The sequence below is a fragment of the Triticum urartu genome, chromosome 4A (assembly GCF_056163025.1).
Source record: "Triticum urartu cultivar PI428250 chromosome 4A, HENAU_Tu73, whole genome shotgun sequence".
Taxonomy (NCBI): Eukaryota; Viridiplantae; Streptophyta; class Magnoliopsida; order Poales; family Poaceae; genus Triticum; species Triticum urartu.
In genome coordinates, this window is record NC_141876.1 from 377,563,314 (window position 1) to 377,573,163 (window position 9,850).

Below are 9,850 nucleotides of genomic sequence, written 5' to 3' on the forward strand. Positions count from 1 at the left end.
CGACCGCCCATGCAACATGCAGGAGTTCCCAGGGTGATGGCCCAAGACCCCTGGGGGCATAGGTTTAGTCCGCCGTGCTGACCTCTCTATTAAGCTTAGGTCGGGTTGCGGTGTATTATTTGGCCGAGGCCGGGCATGATCCAGTAAAGTGTGTCTGGATGGAGTTAATCGAGTGTGGTGGGTAAGTTGGTGCACCCCTGCAGGGAAGAAAACATCTATCGATAGCCCGTCCTACGGTAACAGACAATTGGAGTTGTATCTCGATCGATACAACTAGAACTGGATACTTGAGGTGATAACTGGATAGTATGGCTGTGGGATTGCTTTCTCGCAAGGAGTCGAGAAAGGATCTCTGGCCGAGGTTGATAACACTACTACTACTTTACTTTATGCTTTTTTGTACTCTTCTGAATGCTGCAAGATGCTTGGAGCTGCTTGAAGATGCTAGTCTTCGATAGGCTAGGCTTTCCCTTTCTCTTCTGGCATTTTACAGTCCAGTCCACAGATATAGCCCTTTTCATTGATATCGATGCATATGTAGTGTAGATCCTTGCTTGCTGAGTACAACGGATGAGTACTCACGGTTGCTTTGCTTTCTTTTTCCTCCTTTTCCGTTCATTCCGGATGTGGCAACCAGATGGTGGAGCCCAGGAACCAGACACCACCTTCGACGATGACTACTACTACTACACCGAGGGTGCCTACTACTACGTGGAGGCCACCGACAACCAGGAGTATTTAGGAGGCTCCCAGGTATGAGGCCTTGCCTTTTTGATCGTTGTTGCTTTTGTGCTAGCCTTCTTAAGGCAAACTTGTCTAACTTATGTCTATTCTCAGATATTGTTGCTTCCGCTGACTCGTTTGAATTTGAGCTTATGTATTCGAGCCCTCGAGGCCCCTGGCTTGTAATATAAAGCTTGTATTATTTTAAATTTGTGTCTAGAGTTGTGTTGTGATATCTTCATGTGAGTCCCTGATCTTGATCGTACACATTTGCGTGTATGATTAGTGTACGATTGAATCGGGGGCGTCACAAGTTGGTATCAGAGCCGACTGCCTGTAGGTAGCCCCCTTTCAAACTCCTTTGCCGAAGTTGAGTCTAGTCACTGAAAAACTTTTACTAACATGGTTGTGTGTCTTACGGACCCATGTCACCATTGGGTGGTATTAGGATCTTTTATTCCTCGACCAATAATCTGGGCCTCTGATCTCTCTTCCATTCGAGTTAAACGAATTTACTAACTCTAACATTAGGATCCCGTGACCACATTCACCCCAAAGTTGGATAAGCCATAGTTATTCCTCAGAATAGAATTCTGAATAATACACACACTGTCGTGTTGACTACTATGTGGTATCCAACGTACCTCTTTCATTATGCATGTTTAATCATGAATGATCCTTGTCTTTACAAATGCTCAATGCTAAACTACCCCCTATTACATGTTAGCAGGATGGTTAGACCCGCTGGTCGTGGTCGTGGTGGCCACGCTCCACTGCCGCCTGAATTCATGGCCGGAATGATGCAACGGTTTGAGATGAATCGCCAGTTCATGGAAGGAATGATGGCTTAGTTTCCTCGTCTGAACATGAATCAACAACCAACCCCAATAACTCTGCAGGACTTCATGCACCTCAACCCAACAATCTACCGCAGCTCAACTCAGCCCCTTGATGCTGATGACTGGCTCCGCGACATCAAGTATGAAATGGAGTCTGTTAGTGTGTCCCTTGCTAGCTATGTCACCTTGCTACCTCTAGAGCAATGCGTTGGTTTTCCCTTGAAGAGGAAAGGGTGATGCAGCAGAGCAGCGTAAGTATTTCCCTCAGTTCTTGAGAACCAAGGTATCAATCCAGTAGGAGGCCATGCACGAGTCCCCCGCACCTACCCAAACAAATAAACTACTCGCAACCAACGCGATAAAGGGGTTGTCAATCCCTTCACGGTCACCTAAGAGAGTGAGATCTGATAGATATGATAAGATAATATTTTTGGTATTTTTATGATAAATAGAAATAAAGATGCAAGTAAAATAAATGGCAAAGGAAATAACTAAGTATTGGAAGATTAATATGATAGAAAATAGACCCAGGGGGCATAGGTTTCACTAGAGGCTTCTCTCGAGAGCATAAGTATTACGGTGGGTGAACAAATTACTGTTGAGCAATTGACAGAATTGAGCATACTTATGAGAATATCTAGGTATGATCATGTATATAGGCATCACGTCCGAGACAAGTAGACCGACCCCTGCCTGCATCTACTACTATTACTCCACACATCGACCGTTATCTAGCATGCATCTAGAGTATTAAGTTCAAGAGAATAGAGTAACGCTTTAAGCAAGATGACATGATGTAGAGGGATAAACTCATGCAATATGGTAAAAAACCCATCTTGTTATCCTCGATGGCAACAATACAATACGTGCCTTGGTGCCCCTACTGTCACTAGGAAAGGACACCGCAAGATTGAACCCAAAGCTAAGCACTTCTCCCATTGCAAGAAAGATCAATCTAGTAGGCCAAACCAAACTGATAATTCGAAGAGACTTGCAAAGATAACCAATCATACATAAAAGAATTCAGAGAAGATTCAAATATTGTTCATAGATAAACTTGATCATAAACCCACAATTCATCGATCTCAACAAACACACCGCAAAAAGAAGATTACATCGAATAGATCTCCACAAGAGAGGGGGAGAACTTTGTATTGAGATCGAAAAAGAGAGAAGAAGCCATCTAGCTAATAACTATGGACCCGTAGGTCTGAACTAAACTACTCACACTTCATCGGAGAGGCTATGGTGTTGATGTAAAAGCCCTCCGTGATCGATACCCCCTCCGGCGGAGCTTCGGAAAAGGCCCCAAGATGGGATCTCATGGATACAGAAAGTTACGTTGGTGGAATTAAGGTTTTGGCTCTGTATATGGTAGTTTGGGGGAACGTAGGTATACATAGGAGGAAGAAGTACGTCGGTGGAGGAACGTGGGGCCCACGAGGGTCGAGGGCACGCCTGGGGGGTAGGCGCGCCCCCCTACCTCGTGCCTTCCTAGTTGATTGCTTGATGTAGGGTCCAAGTCCTCTGGATCATGTTCGTTCTGAAAATCACGTTCCCGAAGGTTTCATTCCGTTTGGACTCCGTTTGATATTCTTTTTATGAGAAACTCTGAAATAGGCAAAAACAGCAATTCTGGGCTGGGCCTCCGGTTAATAGGTTAGTGTCAAAAATAATATAAAAGTGTATAATAAAGCCCAATAATGTCCAAAATAGGATAAAATATAGCATGGAACAATCAAAAATTATAGATACGTTGGAGACGTATCAAGCATCCCCAAGCTTAATTCCTTCTCGTCCTCGAGTAGGTAAATGATAAAAATAGAATTTTTGATGTGGAATGCTACTTGGCATAATTGCAATGTAATTCTCTTAATTGTGCAATGAATATTCAGATCCGAAAGATTCAAGACAAAAGTTCAATATTGTAACATCCCAAAATTCTAAATTTTGGAATGTTATATTATATAAATAATTGTGATTGTTGTGTGGTTGATTGTGTGTGTGAAATTGAGTGGAAATAGAAACTTTTTTGAAAGTTGAATGAGAGGGAATAAAAGGACTTTCCGAAAACTTTTCATTTTGAATTTTGATCTCCATGAATTCAAATTCATTTCATCACAAAACCCTAGAGTGGAGATAGTATGACTTCTTCCATTTAAAGAAATGAAAAAAGGGGTTTTGAAATAGATTTGAATTCCATTTGAACAATAGTACAACTCAGAGACTTTATGCCACTCAAGGATTTTCATGAGAGAAGATAATAGGACTTCTTTAAAATATATGAAATAGAGTGGGAAGTGATGAGGAGCACTTTTGAATTTCATTTGGTTCACTTTTGGAAAGTTTTTCGTTTTGAGTTTCAAAAACATTTCCATTCATTCAAATAAAATAAAGAGAGAAGGAAATAGGACTCCTTCAAATATCAGAAAGAAAATATGGAAATGGATTATGAAACCAATAGAAGTTATTTTAACAATATTTGAAATCATTTGCATATCATGATTTATTGCATTTTGGAGTTTTCTGGGATATTCAAATATTATTTTCCACTCAAGAGAAATAAAGGAGAGAGGATAGAATGACTTCCTCAAACAAAAAGGAGCTGGAGAATTCATTATAATATTATTTGTTTTTTTGGAATTTATTTGGTATTTATTTTCTTGGCAAAAAGTGCATTTACTGCATTAGATAAAAAAATTCAAAATTATATGTGCTGGGATTAATGTTCATTATTCTATATATTATCAATGGTGATTTTAGGAATTACTATGGAATTTTTATGAATTCGTTGGAGTTGTTTTTGACCTCACCACGTTTTCTGTAACAAAAGAAAACACGCACGCACACTGCACTACCTGGACCGAGGCCACTTCGGCCCAGGGGCGCACCGACCGGCCCAGCCACAGGCCAGCTAGGCCAAGGCCCAGCTGTAGCGCTAGGGCAGCCAGCGGCAAGCGCCCTAGGGCCGCATGCACGAGCCGCCAGCTCCTCCCTTCGCTCGCTACCTGCAGCTGCCGTTGACACATGGGGCCCGCCCATCGTCCCTAACCTCCCGTAGACCCCGCTGGATGAGCACACGCACGCCCGAACCTGCCGGCCGAAGCTCTAGGGATAGCGCTTATCCCTCGCTCCCCGAGCTCCTGACTGCGCCTATAAAACCCCCAAGACCCCCTCTCTCCGCTCTGCCAATTCGCTCGTCCTCTCGCACATCATAGGCGCCGCCTTCGTCAGTTGGATCTCACCGGTCGGAGCTCCATTCGCCGGAGGAGCTCGACGACCGTAAGCCACCCCGAGGCCTCAAACTCCGTCAAACTACTCCCCATGTTCTTCCGCACCTAGTTGACATCTCATTTTGCCCCTAGGTTCACCAGAGACGCTGTCCCCACGACCTGCGTCCTCGCCGGAGCACGGAGACGCCGCACTTCGCTCCACCCGTCCGGGTCACCCTGATGCGCGCCTTCGCCACCACCGGACTGCCCACGTCGTGCCCGTCCCGTTCGTCTCCTCCCCCGCCGCCGAGGAGCACCGCCGCCACCGCCCGTCCGCCGCTTGACGCCAGCGCCACCGCCCCTGTTCGTCGTCCTCGCTCGCTGTAAGCCGCCCGCTTCTTCCCGTTCATTTAGTTTTTTGTATTAGCTAGGTTTTTGTTTTAGTTCGGTTAACCACGGTTTTAAATAAACCATGCGGTTTAGTTAAAAAAACCCGGTCTCCGGTTTTCATTCTTTTTTGCCGCGGTAGCTGTTTTGCGTAGGTAGCGGCCGTTCGCCGAATAGCTTCCGCAGCGAATGCTGCTCGGCCAGTAGGAAGCCGCCATGTGGCCAGGGACCTGGTCGCGAATAAAATTTTCACCATCAAGTCCCTATAAATTTCAGGTTAGCCCCATAAACTTCAAATGGTTGTATCTTTTTAACTGTAACTCCAAATTTGACGAAACCAGCGGCAAAATGTTCGTCTCGAATAGCTTTATTCAGAAAACCAACTTTGAAAACTTTTGGCCAAATTCAAATTTGAACTTTATTCAGATTTGAATTCAAACTTCAATTGATCATATCTCCTAAACCGTAGCTCCGATTGATGTGATTCTTTTTGCACCGTGTCACCGTTGCCAAACCCTATCACTTGGACCTATCTCACGATATTTTTTCACACATTAGGATCTATCCATAGTAGTTTTACTCGTATGCCTAGTAGGCACTGTGGTCCACGTCACAATTTTTGGCACCCATGCCCTATGTTATTTTGCACTTAGTATTTACTTTCGATAGTTAAGTCTGTCGTGTGTTCCTTTGGATTTTTCGAGTCTTTTCATGTTGCATGTTATTTGGTTCTTTGAAATGATTGCTTATGTGAATGCAATGTTTGACTTTATAGATTTTCATCGGAGAGTGATGAATAGTTCTATTGAGTAACTTTCTGAGAGTGATATAATCTTCATCAACTGTTACCAGGCAAGTTCACATTTGACCATGCTTACAATCACCTATGTTTTATATTATGCACTTAGTCCTTTTGTGGTAGGATTGCATGGTAGGATTTATTGTTGCCAGATGGCTATGCCATTACCTAGTAGTTCATTTGAGGTAGGTCTGATCTATACAACCTTGTCACCACCGTGTAAGTTTATTTCCGCCTCACAAATGTAGACGTGGAATTGGGAAGTGTTCATGGTGAGACATGAGTGACAAAGTAGTAATCAGGACCGAGACTTGTAAATGAACTACCTGGGCGGAGGTTTGGTTTGAATGGTGGCGAAGTACAGTGGGTGCATGCATGGGAAATCCATGGTGGTGCACCACTAGTGGTCCGTCCGCCCAGGCTCAATGAGATCAATCGTATTCTCATGTCTAGAAGCTTACGTGTGCAGCCACAAGCCAATATGGGCTCTGGCTTAGTTGAGTAGTTAGTGTGACCCCTTCCGGGATGGGCTAGCAGATGTAGAATGATGTAGGTGTACCGGCCTATCCGTGGGTTAAGGGGGAACATTTTCGAAAGACTATGTCTCGGTCATCCTGTTCTCAAACGCCAGGCAGTGCGAGAACTTCAAGGAAAGCGATCGAGACTTGTGGGGGAAAGTGCGCAAATCTCTGCAGAGTGTTAAAACCTAATCGATTAGCCGTGTCCCCGGTTACGGACAACTTGAGCATCTAGTAGTGGAAATGCTGGGAGATCTCATCACTCTTAATTTAAACAGTTGGGTTTAAATGAAACTTTGGGAATGGATTGAGTTGGGTTTACCAACTCATCCTATGCTATACAGTAGTGGTAGAATGATATCTTTTATTCTAGGGAAAAACTAGCTTTATGCAAAAACTAAACTTAGAGCTTTCCACCAGCCAAATTGCATGTACAAATAGGTTCATTATTATTATGATGTGACTTGCCATTACATTCAATGTACTGACCTACAGGGCTGCAACGTCTTATGTTGCAGGAATTTTCTACGACGAGTAAGAGTTACGCTGTAGGGTTACGGTCTACACTCAACTTGCCGTTGGCGTTGATGGGACTCCACACCCGTTCGATTGTTTCCACTGAGACTTATGAGGTATATGTCAGTTTTACGTTATTTATACATGTGATTGCACTTTGATATATACACTGATGTACTGTGTGTGCCAGCATACCGATCCAGGGATGGCACAGAAACACAGAGGCTTGGCCGTTTGAGGTCGGGTCGCTACAGATATGGTATCAGAGCACATGTTGACTGTAGGACGTGACCCTAGAAACTGGAAAGCCCTTAGGATTTCTCTTAAACTTTATTTTGAAAAAGGTCCTTTACCTCTCTTCTTTTTTGAGCTTTATCAAATCTTTCCTTTTACCTCAAATAGTTAGATAATACCCCGTTCACTTTGGACCACACGGAGAATGAACTGAAGCCACTCCGAGAACGACAAGATATCAGACTTCACCATACATTAGAAGAGTTGAAGCTACAATAGTCGAAGCCTCCAAAGAATTGAAGAATTTGAAGACACTGAAGAATTCCAAGATTTATATGAACTTTAGAGGACCAAACCCCTGTTGTATACTTACGTTAGATGCGATGTTTGTGAGCTGTCATTGTTTGATGTTTTTCCTAACAGCCACAAATAAAACTTATTTTCAAAACTATATTGTGTGTATTGTGTGTATCTCTCTATCCCTCTTATCTCATCCCGAAACCCTTGGACCCAATAGATGATGAATGAAGATGGACTTGCATTCTCTGAACCGATCACTCAGTTGGAGGCAGAGCTATGGATTCAAAACATGGAGAATCACTTCAGGAGCAATTTGGTTGCAAGGAAGTATGAGGTTCAATACGCTCTTCAGTACTTCACAAAAAGTGCTGCAACCTGGTGGAAAATGCATCAGGCCATACAAGGATGTAACGGAGCAAAAACTTGGGAGGAATTCAAGATGACTCTACTGAGGTCTCGTCTTATTCAGAAGCCCTATGGCAATAAAATGAAGAAACCTTGTGCATGCAAGATTTGTGGTGAGATAGGACATACCCATGAAGAACACAAGGATGGATGCCCTCATTGTGAAGGAAATCACCAAGGTGAAGAATGTCCAACTAGGCAGGCTACTTGTTTCTTGTGTGAAGGAACTATGCACTACCCTGCACAGTGTCATATTTATCCCAAGGTACAAGAAATTACCAAGCAGCAGAAGGAAGTAGTGAAAGAAGCCCTCGGGGAAAGTTTAAAAGAACCTATGATGAAGGAAGATGCTAACTGTTGGAAATATGCCCTAGAGGCAATAATAAATTAGTTATTATTATATTCCCTTGTTCATGATAATCATTTATTATCCATGCTAGAATTGTATTGATAGGAAACTCAGATACATGTGTGGATACATAGACAACACCATGTCCCTAGTAAGCCTCTAGTTGACTAGCTCGTTGATCAATAGATGGTTACGGTTTCCTGACCATGGACATTGGATGTCGTTGATAACGGGATCACATCATTAGGAGAATGATGTGATGGACAAGACCCAATCCTAAGCCTAGCACAAGATCATGTAGTTCGTATGCTAAAGCTTTTCTAATGTCAAGTATCATTTCCTTAGACCATGAGATTGTGCAACTCCCGGATACCGTAGGAGTGCTTTGGGTGTACCAAACGTCACAACATTACTGGGTGACTATAAAGGTGCACTACGGGTATCTCCGAAAGTGTCTGTTGGGTTGGCACGAATCGAGACTGGGATTTGTCACTCCTTGTAAACGGAGAGGTATCTCTGGGCCCACTCGGTAGGACATCATCATAAGGTGCACAATGTGATCAAGGAGTTGATCACGGGATGATGTGTTATGGAACAAGTAAAAGAGACTTGCCGGTAACGAGATTGAACAAGGTATCGGGATACCGACGATCGAATCTCGGGCAAGTATCGTATCGCTAGACAAAGGGAATTGTATACGGGATTGAATAAGTCCTTGACATCGTGGTTCATCCGATGAGATCATCGTGGAACATGTGGGAGCCAACATGGGTATCCAGATCCCGCTGTTGGTTATTGACCGGAGAGTCATCTCGGTCATGTCTGCATGTCTCCCGAACCCGTAGGGTCTACACACTTAAGGTTCGGTGACGCTAGGGTTATAGAGATATTAGTATGCGGTAACCTGAAAGTTGTTCGGAGTCCCGGATGAGATCCCAGACGTCACGAGGAGTTCCGGAATGGTCCGGAGGTAAAGAATTATATATAGGAAGTGCTATTTCGGCCATCGGGACAAGTTTCGGGGTCACTGGTATTGTACCGGGACCACCGGAAGGGTCCCGGGGGTCCACCGGGTGGGGCCACCTGCCCCGGGGGGCCACATGGGCTGTAGGGGGTGTGCCTTGGCCTATATGGGCCAAGGGCACCAGCCCCAAGATGCCCATGCGCCAAGAGAGAGAAAAAAGGGGAGAGTCCTAAAGGGGGAAGGCACCTCCGAGGTGCCTTGGGGAGGATGGACTCCTCCCCCCCTTGGCCGCACCCTTCCTTGGAGGAAGGGGCAAGGGCTGCGCCTCCCCCCTCTCCCTTGGCCCTATATATAGTGGGGAAAAGGAGGAGCAACTATACCTAAGGCCTGGCGCCTCCCTCTCCCTCCCGTGACACATCTCCCTCCTCCCGCAGCGCTTAGCGAAGCCCTGTTGGAATCCCGCTACTTCCACCATGCCGTCGTGCTGTTGGATCTCCATCAACCTCTCCCTCCTCCTTGCTGGATCAAGGCATGGGAGATGTCTCCGCTCCGTACGTGTGTTGAACGCGGAGGTGCCGTCCGTTCGGCGCTAGGATCATCGGTG